Source organism: Pseudophryne corroboree, chromosome 7 (assembly GCF_028390025.1).
Source record: "Pseudophryne corroboree isolate aPseCor3 chromosome 7, aPseCor3.hap2, whole genome shotgun sequence".
Lineage (NCBI taxonomy): Eukaryota > Metazoa > Chordata > Amphibia > Anura > Myobatrachidae > Pseudophryne > Pseudophryne corroboree.
Genome location: NC_086450.1, coordinates 151025712 through 151038357, shown reverse-complemented (window position 1 = coordinate 151038357; position 12646 = coordinate 151025712).

The window sequence follows — 12646 nt, the reverse complement described above, 5'->3', positions numbered from 1 at the left end:
CCCAGTCACCAGAAGAAACCCCGAGTCCACAACACTCCCAAACCAGGTCAGTGGTAGTATTCATATAATCCTCCAGTCGCCCGCACAGACTTCACTAACACCGGGTTCACAAAACCTCAGTCATGACACCTAGGTTATTGCCTAGTATGCCTGGGTTGTTGCTCTGTGGTCTCTGAAAAATAACCCAACGTCATTTACCTGGGAATCCAACCGGGTTGCCTGTAATATGAATGGGTGGCCCAGGTCATCCAACTTGGTTTATACGAAAAACCTATGGGGAGCTGTTGAACCCGGGATGGACCCAGGTTTTTGGTGGAAAAGCGGTATTAATTGTAGGTGATAAGGAGTCATTTGAAATTGGGAGCCAATGTATGGAACTGAATTGGAGCTTGAGTAGCTGGAGAATTAGATTAATCTTGTTTGAGAATTTAGAATGGATTTGATTGGGGGCAGATGGGTGAGGGGTAATACTAAGATAGCAGGAAGTAGAAGTAGTGAATGTAGATGATTATAATGAGAATATGGATGAGAGTTGTATTTGCATGTTGGGTTACAATAGGGCATATTCTAGCAATATATTGAATGTTGATGTGACAGGATTGTGAGAGAGAAGGCTGTTTGCTTGGGAAACTGCGAAAATTGGTTGTGCTGTTGGCAATTAGGGTTATTCCAGGGAAAGTGTTGAGTGGAGGAAAGATAATTAGCTCTGTATTGGGCTTGGTGAGCTTTAAATAGCCTTGATTGACCCAAGTAAAAATATCAAGAAAGACAATTAATCATGTGGGTTGTAGAAGAGGGGCTAGATCACTGGAGAATAGGTAGACAGTACACAATGATGGAAATTAATAGACCAAGAAAAAAAGATGCACAGTGAAAGAGCAGAAGGACTAGAACAGAGTCTTGTGTAACGGACATACTGAGAGTAGAGAAGAGGATGTATTAGAGGTATGGACAGCGAAGTAGTTGAATAGGTTTCAGCAAGGAGAGGACTGTATCATGAGAGCAAATTAAGTTAATAAGGTTGTGCAGGAAACAATAATACAACAGAGACATGATTCTTAGATTTTTCTGTAAGTAATGTTCTGTAGATCAAGAAGTAGGTGACATGGAGAAATGAGTTAGGTCATTGAATTAATTCAAGTAGTTATACGTCAAAATGGAGGAGATAAATAGAACAGAATTTTAAGGGATACACTTTAGGATTAGTAGAATGAGCAAGTGCTTAAAAAGGCTGAGAGTAAGGCAGTGGAGAAAAACAGGTTTAAGAGGCAAGCTCTAGCAGCAGGCAAGAAGTGGGAGAGAGGAAGAAGAGATGTTGAGGAGGAACAGGATTGAGAGGATAGGTTGTGGTATGAGATGGTGATATGAGAGTAGAAACTTTATCCTTGGTTACTTAAAAAAAATTTGGGAGTGCAAGAAATAATGGCAAAGTAATGGATTTTAACGAAGAGGTGGAAAATTGTGCAGGATGGCAGAAAAGTGAAATTAAGGTGGCATAAAAACTGTTGGGATTTATGAGACTAAATGTATATTAAAGAAGTTTTTAGTGTTGCTTGGCAAGTGAATGGGGTGTTATAAGATTAAAGTACTTTATATAGAAAGAATTCTGCATTGAAGCAAGATTTCTTCCACTGGAAATAATCAGTGTAGGGCCACTGATGCCGGTAGCAACTATGCTTGATGTGTATATCTGTGAGTCTATATATGAAATGCAGCGGGAATAGATTTTTTCCACACCATTTTTCATTGTGCTACATTTAGACTCAATTGCACACACATATACAAGTTTTGCATAACAAATTCAGCACAGTTCCTGGTGCATCCTAATTGCATCACATTGCGAATAAGACACATTTTTCGGATAAAAGAATGCTAAAAGATTGGGCAGTATGGATGGTATAATGGTTAGCATTACTGCCTCACAGCACTGAGGTCATGAGTTCGATTCCCACCATGGCCCTAACTGTGCGGAGTTTGTTAATTCTCCCCGTACTTGTGTAGGTTTCCTCCGGGTACTCCGGTTTCCTCCCACAATCCAAAAATATACTGGTAGGTTAATTGGCTCCCAACAAAATTAACCCTAGCATGAATGTGTGTGCGTGTACATGTGATAGGGAATATAGATTGTAAGCTCCGCTGGGGCAGGGACTGATGTGAATGGCCAAATATTCTCTGTAAAGCGCTGCGGAATATGTATACGCTATATAAGTAACTGGTAATAAATAAAATAAATTAATTAATAAAAGATGCCAGGTGGTATCAGAGTACCTGGCAGCTCCCTTGCACTAGACATTTAATTTCACATGGCATATTGAGGATAGTTGTATTAGGACACATCTGTACCATGATATGGACTAAATCTATTGAAGAACTACACATAAATTATGTATTAGTCTTTATTTATGTTTCATAAGTGCCAATATTTTATTTTCAATTTCTATGGTTTGGAGAAATTAGGATGCATAATCCTCTTCCCATATTTGATCCTATATTATATCTCCCTCATCCTACCAAAACTAGATCACAGGACATGATGAATGGACGCTGTCATCATTTTTGCTTTCTTTATAGGTTCCGAATTCCACAAAACGTGGACTTTAGAAATACAATGGAGATTGCAATTCCATGGACTGGTAAAGCAAATAAAGGTACTGAAAGGCTGTATTGCCAAACTTTTTCTTCTCAGTGAACCAGCCTGTTACACCAACAAATTTGATTTGTTTAAAATTTCACAGTAATTTCATTAATCTGTAATAATTGCAATTTTTTATTGTTGTATACTTCACATGGTACTGTATATGGAATATCTTAAGCATCTGTGTAGTTTTAATAAACAGATAGTGCTATCTTTCATAGATGTCTCTTGTATAGGTTTGATAATAAATCTGAAAAATGCCACCCTGCACACAGCTATGGACCAGCAAAAGTGACTTGCACCCTACATGATAATAAAAATGCAGAGACCTCACTTACATATGCTGTATTTGCAAATATTTGGTATACCACCAGCCACGAATAGGTGTCCGTGCTCTGTTGGCCCTATGCTACTTGATAATTAGTCCCAGGATTTTTAGGTTCTAAAAAAATAAAATTAGTTTTTTTCAATCCATGTTTTAGGATTTTATAGATTTTCAAAATCTGTTTAGAAAACAAAACCAAGCAACATATCATTGTATGTTTGAAAGACTGTGCCATTATTACAGATGTGTCCCGCTACCATACCTCCCAACTGTCCCGATTTTTGTGGGAGAGTCCATTTTTTGGGAGAATAGCAGATGTGCGCCTGTGCACAGCATCTATTCATGGGAGACAGAGGGACTGGGCAGGGGCATTTTAAGAGAGGAGAGGGTCCGCGTGCAGCCTCCATTGCTGGCCTCCTCCTCTCCGGCAGTAAGTAGACTCTGGCATTATACACATTGCTACCAGGGACATTTCAAGTGCACATGAGCAAATCACTTGGGACTCCAGAGGGGTATGTATAATATATGAGTGCGGGGTGTGTGGTGTGGGCCTCCCTGGACCCAGAGGCCCGTGTGCACTGCACACTTTGCACCCAGTATAGAAATGCCTGTGGGGAAAGGACAACAGCTCACAGAGTGCTGGACATGCCCCCACAATGACAAAGATGAGAGGAGTGGCTCGCAACAGCGGCATTCCTGCAAAGCCACACCTCTTTTGCAGTGGCCATGCCCCCTTTTCGGGCATGTGCACACCCAGATTAGATCATTTTAGGTCCTGTAGAAATTAGATATGTTATTCCCTGGTACATAAAACATAAAAGGAAAGTGAAATTTTGAGTGTACTGGGAAAGGATTACAATAGGTTAGAACCTAAGAATCCTGGGCTAATTGATAATGGTAGGATTTCATGTCCTTAACATAACACAAGAATTTATTTATTTCTTAAATGATTCTAATGTACTCGTTCTACTCATGTACAGTATGTATTATTAAACCTTGAATTACACTGTAGTATCTATTTACAAGAAAGAAAATTACATAACCATTTAAATTCTAAAATTAAATCCACTTTATTGTTGAATATGTGCAGTGATTATTGTCTCATTAATCAGTTTCAAGGACACTGGAAAACAAGCTGTGAAACGCACAACTCAACCTGTTTACATATTTTCTTTCTCGCTCTATTGTATTGTTGCAGTGTTTCACACTGTTCTCAATTTTAAAAGGCTGCCAAGTTTTGTCACCACTGTATTCCAATTGGCATATGTATTATTATTAAAAAAACACAACTGTTAACAATATTATTACCAAAAAGAAACAAAATAATAAAAATCAGCACTGTTGTTTTGCTATTCTATTCAAAAATATAATTTACCTCTCTTTAAACATTCTTTCATTCTATGTTTTACTTTATTTTCTCTAACATTGAAAATAGAGAAAATGATTAAACATTCTGGATTTTAGTTAAATGTCTTACTGTTATGATGCAGACTTTGACTCCCTTTTACCGCACCCATCACTATTGCTTCACCTGCTGGGGCACCCCACTGGCCACTACAGTAAACATAAGCATATTGAGCCCAGGTAGTTACTAGTGATTCGAGGTCTATTCCTGGATTCTGCACTGCATGTGCACCATCATGTTAGATTGATCATCGGACTCTGGTTTCTCCCAATCACAGAGGGACTAGCTTCAACCTGACCGGAGGCACCAATGACTGATCAGAGCATCCAATTTAAACCCCTTTCTCGCATATGCTCATTGGGATTACATTGTACAGTATGTTACTAGTTCTTGGTTCCAGTATCAGCAGTTCCACTAACTGATTCCTGGTTTCATTGCTCAACTTATTGTCTGTAGCGCATTCCATTGAGCTTGTCCTAGTTCTGAGCTCCACATTTCCATTTCTGTGTTTCAATTTCTCCTAGTTTGCTTCTGCCTACTATCCTGTGCAGACCCACACTGCTATCACCTCCATCCTGCAAGCCTGTGAAATTAACCTTTGTTAAACTGTGCAATTCTACACTACTACATCCACACTGCAAGCCTGTGCAAATAACCTCTCCTGTCCTGTGCAGTTCCAGACTGCTTATCATCTTAAAGCCAGGGGACTAATTTAGGGGTCAGGCTGAGCCCCCTGCCCCCTTTCCTCTTTGTCACAGCACTGCCCTCATCCTTTCGGGGGCAAGTCCAGATGCCTCAGGATAACTAAAGCAGCCCCAACCTTACCCCACTACCAGCTCCTGGACCACAATTTGCTGCCCATTGTCCTACTCCCATCAGTTGCAAAATAAGATATTAAAAAATAAGTCGTAATGACAAAAAAAATCACCTGGCCTCATCAGCCTGGTGTGCCACCCACTCACAGCCAGTAACTGCATCCACTATCATTTAATATGCACAGTGCACATTCATTACATATGTGCTTTAACACTCCTAATCTACAGAGTGAGTGCTTCACCTGCATGGTGTGCATTATTATTCAGTCTGCAGATTGCACAACCTATACCAGTGTGTGATTTCCACCTTCAGGGTTCCTACCCCCATTAGTGTGCACAGTTACTTCATCAGCAGACCCTACTCCTGTACACACGACTGCAAGATCTTCCAGCAAGATTTAAGGACAGGATATCAATTACTCTCCATTTAGTGGCTCATTCTATTTCCATATCTGTTCAGCACTAGATTGCTTCTGTAATGCTCCTGCATGAGGAAGACCATCATAATTCCATCTAACTAAATTTACTCCAGTTCCAACCAGTTTTGCCTAGTGGTCCCAGTTTAGAGGCCAAACAAAACACAGATACTGACAGTTGCTAAAGGAGAAATGTAATGGAGAGCAAATTTTATGGTGCCTTTTAAATTGCTATGGATTGCAGTAAATTGATGGTGCTGTATGTAATATGATCCTAGTGATTTACAGGAATAGACAAGCTCCTGATTAGCTGTCCAGATATTAGCAAGCAGGGTAGCCTGACATTATCTCATTGCATGTCAGGAACTCTTTGAATCAAGTTGCATTTTGCCTCTGTAGGCTTTTTTTTTTTATCCCATTGGACTACCTTGGATTAATCATTGAACAAGGTAACAGTAAAGTATGACATTACAGAATTTCTTTTTTATTTTACTAAAAATGGGCTATCTACTTTTATATTTTATCTATATGATGGCAACATGATGGTAATATTGTATTATTCATTTGAAAATGGGCACTACTTTTAAATAGGACAATAGTTTATTATAGAAAGTCACCCCCCTCTCATAGCTACATCACCAATGTGGGGAGCACTATACCATAAGGTAAACTGGTCCTTCTATGTGGCATAATGTTCCCTGGGGTACCTACACTGTATTCAACATATTTGTTGTGTCGGGAGTATTTAAACTGTTTTTATTAATATTGCCAGTATATAATTTTGATCATTTTAATTGACCTGCGGCCCCCACAAACCCTAATCTCACCCTGGCAAGAGCAGATAGATGACAATTAATGGTGGACCTAGAACTAATATTTATACACTCTATAATAACTAGTTTTGAGTATCCATTCATTATTATGTAGCAGAATTTAAGATTAAGAGGCAGATGTACTAAGCAGTGAAAAGAGTGGTGAAGTGAGATTGTAGAGAAGTTGCACATAGCAACCAATCAGCTGTGTTGCATGACTATCCCATAAAACAGCAATAATTATTGATGGCATTCAACAGATTTGACATGGCATCATGAGTCTTTCAAGTGTCCAGCACATTGGCTACCCAATGTGCCACTGGTACAAGATTGTTTGGTATTCCCATTATGTAATAACAGCTTTTAAACTTGGTTTAGAAGAAATCTCCATTCTTCAGGGTTTTGTTGAATTTCTAGTTCATTCATTAATCTATTTATATTGTTGCAGATGCAAAGAGAACCTTGCATTTCATAGTTACATGTAGGTTTTCATGTCGTTTTATAAACAGAAATCCTTGTGTCTTTAGGAAGCAAATTAGATTGGAACAAGCTGGACCCTAATATTTTGGTCTTTGCTTTGAAAGTTTCAAATCCCTAAATCATTTAGCTTATATTGCTCAATTAAGTGTGCATTTTGTCATGATCAGGACTGTAACTGGGATTGCAAGATGTAGAGCAGTGGTTCCCAAACCTCGGTCCTCAAATACCCCCAGCAGTTCATGCTTTTCAGGTCTCCTCACAGGATTGCAAGTGAAATAATTTTAAAATGTGTCAGTGAGTAATGAATACACCTGTTCAACTGCTTGGTGACCTGGAAAACATGAACTGTTGGGGGTACTTGAGGACCGAGTTTGGGAACCACTGATGTAGAGGGACCAACAGCAGGCTCATGTGACTCTTTCTCATCTTCTGGAATGGTGAATTCCTCCCAGTTACTGTAGATGGAGGATCAGGAATCGAGAGTTCAGGTGTATTATGGTACTGGTCCTATTTGCGGATGGGAGATTGGGATATTCAATGTTTACATTTATTTGCAAATCCCTCAGTTTTTGTTAGCCAGCAATAACAATCTTCTAAGTTACTGGTTGGTTCTTGCCAGACCATTGGAACCACAAAAGCTACACTATTCTTCATCCATTTCATTTTATTTACATACTGTAGCACATTATACAGCGTATACTGTATGTGGTGCCCAATTTTTAGCTTGGTCACCTGCAGTCAAAATACACATAATAACCCCACTGTAAATATAGAAAATTTATTTGGCAGATTTGTACATACTGTACATAATGTTTTGGCTCCATTTTAAAATATTTCACAAAGCAAACATTGCATTCAAACTAGATAACCTGACACTCAGTTTATAAACCAAAACTTTCTCCTGAACTAAACATTTGTATTGTATTTGGTTCAAATGGAAGCAAACTCTCAGTTCAAATGGTGGTAAACTTTAATGATTAGTACATAGGCCCTCTACATGTCCACATGTAGGTAGTGTCCACTTTTATACGTAAAATGAACATTAAAAAAATGACGTAATTCGAATCCAGATGGTGTTGATAATTTTTAAGCATTTCAAGCCTTTTTTTTTATATATTTTTGCTTATATCTAAAAATGTAATGTGATAGAATAGTTTTAGATCCATATTCTGAATCAGCATATAAAAGTTAACATGCTATTTTCATCCATGTTGTCAAAACCTTGTTGACTAGTGTGACTTGTGCATTGACTTAAAGGAGAAATTGTATAATTTTGTATTGTGTGCTCTGTTAGATAAAACTGTTCTCAAACTGCAAAAGCATAAAAAAAACCTACCTTTTAAAACCAAAGAGCAGCAATTGAACAACAGAAATCATTGTAAACTAGTGATCAATCTTAACAACAACATTGTCTTTCAGCAGTGTCTTTACCTTTCTGCGAATGACACTCATACAGATGTATCCTCATACATCTAGCCTCAATACACCATGAAGCGTGATTTGCCTGGTGTGAGTGAGCTGCCTGGTCCCGTCCGACTCTGCTAACTTCGGGCTTTTTACCTTGCTGAAAATGCATCTTAGTAACAACGCAATGTGACTAGGGTACATGGGGAGACTATGTAATTTAATATATGACACTTGTATATTGTGTGTGACTGAGGGGCAGATTTATTAAGCTCGGTGAAGTGATAAATTGGAAGGTGATAAAGCACCAGTCAGTCAGCTCCTAACTGTCATTTTTCAAACCCAGCCTGTAACATGGCAGTTAGGATCTGATTGGCTGGTGCGTTATCACCTTTTACTTTATCACTTCACCAGGCTTTATAAATCTGCCCCTGAGTCTTTATATGGAGCAGAACAGAACTTGTAATGGAAAAAATCTGCTGTTGCTAATCAGTCACACACAGCTATACAAGTGTCATAAATGTCATACATATATCAAATTTATCAGCACAGTCTCCTTGTGGATCCTAGTCACATTGTGTTGCGTGACTAAGACACATTTTTTCGTCAAGAAAGACGCCCAATGCTAGAAGATTGCCATGCAATCTGGTGTGCCAAGAGGGTCTGTTTGGCGTGACTGCAGCAAAGATAAAAGAGTACACACCTGCAGGGGTTTAGTTACTAAGCATCTGGTTAAAAACAGAGGCCATTGCATACGCAGTGAAGACCCTATTATAGAATTGTGTTTAAAACTGAGTCCTGTCTGGGCAGTGAATTTGGAAGCAGATATGTAGGAACAATAAGAAAATATGAAATGGGTGGGAAGCTAATAAAATATTAGTGATTGTTAATTATCTTGTATACGACTTAGGGCATAAGATGTCCATGTTTGCTGATGGCAGTAAGCCATCATATGTTGGCTTGTTAAGTCAAGGCATGACCGTAACTTGCCACAAATTATTTCAAGAAAATGGTAAATTGGGATGTGGAACAGAAGATAGAATTGAATCTAGCTAGACGTATATACATTTTGGTATTGGTAATAACCACGATTCCTATCTGTTCATACTGTATCTGTAAGGGTAATAAAACTGTGGAATCCTAATCATACATGCTGGTTGCAGGATCTTCTCTATCTCTGCCAGTTATCTTTAAAAATTAAAAAGCTTATTCTTATTTCAGTATCATCTCTATGCTAGTGATACCAAAATTTACCAATCCTCTCTGTATCTCTCACCAACTGCATTATTGAAGGTCGTTATGTCATTTAATTTTTTGATGTTGGTGGAAATTTACTAAGGTCTCGATTTGACTCGAGATTGCATTTTCATACGAAAATGCAACTCAGAATTTTACTAAACGCAAATCTCTGCAGTGTTAGGCCAATTCGTATTGAGATATACTGCCATCCACACAAATATGAATCAATAGACAGTCAAACGTGGTTGTTTGTTCACATACACTTCCTATAACACAGGAATTTACTAAGAATTTGTATTCTCAATCACTGACAACAATCCCCAAACACTGCCAGAAATGGATGGAATTCATACAGAAATAGAACTTTCAAATAGACCTGATTTTTTTATTTACAGGTACCCCATGGATTTTATTTGACAAGGTGACTGATCATATGTGACTGTGTAAGTGTGCATGTTTGTTTAAATAAAATTTTACCTTCACAGTGTATGTGTACTGAGATTTTTTGGATATTTTTTTTTACTATGGAACTACAGGTACAAGTGGGCCCTTTAATGCCCCACATTCTGCTATTTGTGGTTCTCTAAGTACAAGCATTCAGGGTGGCTTGCTGGCACTTGTAGTTCCACAGCAAAAGACAATATTTATTATTTTGCTTACACATTTTGCGCATATCAGCCTACCATCCACAGCTCAAGGATGGCAGAGACAGCCCTGGGCTTCATCCCTGGACGTTAGGTGGCTGGAGGTGGGGGACCCCGGCCAGGGGTGACTAGTTGAGGATTTAATGCCACGGCCATAGGGACCAGTATAAAAGTGTCCTCCAGCTGTGGCATTATCTTCTTGGCTAGTGGTGCCCGGTGATGGTTGATAAAATACTGGGAACCCCTACACATTTTCCCCCCCAGTATTTTAACAACCAGGACTGGCTCAAAGAGCCCCAGGCTGGTTATGTTCAGGAGGGGGGACCCCATGCAATTTGTTAAAATTATTTTTAACTATTTAAACACTTTATATATTGAAGCACTGCACGGATCTCACTGTTCTGGCCGGGCTTCAATGTGTTATGTCTGGTAGTGTTTTACAACTCTCCCAACAATATTAATTACATTGACATCGGTGAATTCTAATTGAAAAAACATGGCAGTTTAATAAATCACTGTGTTTTTTTTTTTTAAAGTAGCAATCTCAAATGGCCGATGTCAGCCGAGATTGATCTCTACTGAAATCAGCTGCAAAATGAATGTTAGTAAATTTACCCCGTTGTCTCTACCTCAAATTCAATCTTTCCCAAAAACCAAGCTAATTATATTCCTACCCATCAACAGAAGTTATCTACTCAACATCTCTATCAATGTTGACAAAACATCAATACCCCTCAAATGCTCAGTGTCACCCTTGCTTCATAACTGTTATTTGTTTCCCACATTCAATCTGTATACAAATCCTCTTACATACATCAATGCAAAATTTCCATATTACCCAAAACTCACACAATATAGTACAAAAACTTTAATTTGTGCACTCTTTGTTTCTATACTGACAAGGTACACATATTCCCCCAGTAGTGCTACATACCACCGCCTGGCCGGTCTCTGCTGCCGCTGATGGTGTCCACTGCCGCTGCTGGTCTCCACTGTTGCTGCTGCCGCTGCTGGTCTCCATTGCCACTGCTTGTCTCTGCTGTTGCTGCTGGTCTACGCTGCTGCTGTGTATGACTCTGAGGGGAGGAGAGTGCAGCGCACGCCTCTCCTGCCCCTCAGTCTGGTCTCTGGCAGTGGCTGTGAGTATGTAAAATCAGCCGCCAGTTCTTGAGCTAATCAAAGCTCACAGTTCGGCAGCCAATCAGGAGCCGCTGCTGCCGGTCCACGAGCTCTGATTGGCTCACGAACCGGTGCCTGATTTGAAAAGGCAGAGGGCCATCCTTAGGAGTCTGGCAGTGAGTGTGGCTGCTCCTAAGGAACTTACTTCGAGCCAGCACTGCCCACCAAGCCCAAACAGTCCTCCAATAAGTTATAATCGTTGTGTAATGACATGAAATATAATACTTTTATCTCTCTTTGTGTAGTACATAGCAAAAAGGACACTGAAGAATGATCTTAGTTTAAAGTGGGTCTACTGTGAGACTTCTGGTCCCGGGTTGATGGCGTGAGGCAGCTTGTCCCGGAGCTCCGCCACAACCCGTCCATAAAAAACACTTTTAACGGCCTCTGACGGCCTCCACTTGCCCTGCATGGCTCCCCCTGCTTCCCCCTGCTCCCGCGACCCTAATGGATCATTTCGTTATGCCAGTGGCCGCGGGCGGTGCACAGCCGCAGCGGCAAGAGAAACGCCGCACAGCGGGGACTATGGTTCCAGAGGTGGGTCCTGACCCTGTCTCCCTAGCGCTGAAGAAGGTGGCTGCTGTGACGGTGCCCCCATCGGAACGCGCTGCCAACGCCATGGTCTCATACGCAGGCGTGGTGGACGCAATCTGGTCCACCATGACCCCCCTCCTCACTCAGGCTGTGTATGATATTACACAGCAGCTGCAGCAACTACAACAGCGCATGTCCCGCACTGAAAATCAATTAGGAGCTGCCATGCATAATGTTGATGAGTTACAACAGTCTGTGAAATTGCTGTCTTCAGGCAATTATCACATTTGGAACAAGCTTGATGATGTCGAAAACAGATTGAGGAGAAATAATATTAGGCTTGTTGGCCTCCCGGAATCAATCAATGGCCCGGCACTTGCTCATTTTGTTCGCATTACCTTCTTGGCATTGAACAAGATTGTCGAGACTTGGTGATCGAACGAGTGCACCAAGTCGGACCTGCACCCACCCCTAACAAGCCTCGCCCTAGGGTCACGCTGTTTCGCTGCCTGAATTACTAACATAAGACTGCTTACTGGTCTGCGTCACGCCATATCAAGGACTTGCAATGGAAGGGTCATAAACTTTTTATTTTCCAGGACTACTCTGTGGAGTTGACAAGGGCCCGGAAGGCATTCTCCCCAATTTGCTCCCAACTCGTTGCAGAGGGACGCAAGTTTGGCTTGCTCTATCCAGCCCGTTTACGCATCTATGATGGCACCTCCTATAAGGATTTCCTTTCTCCTGCAGACGCCCAT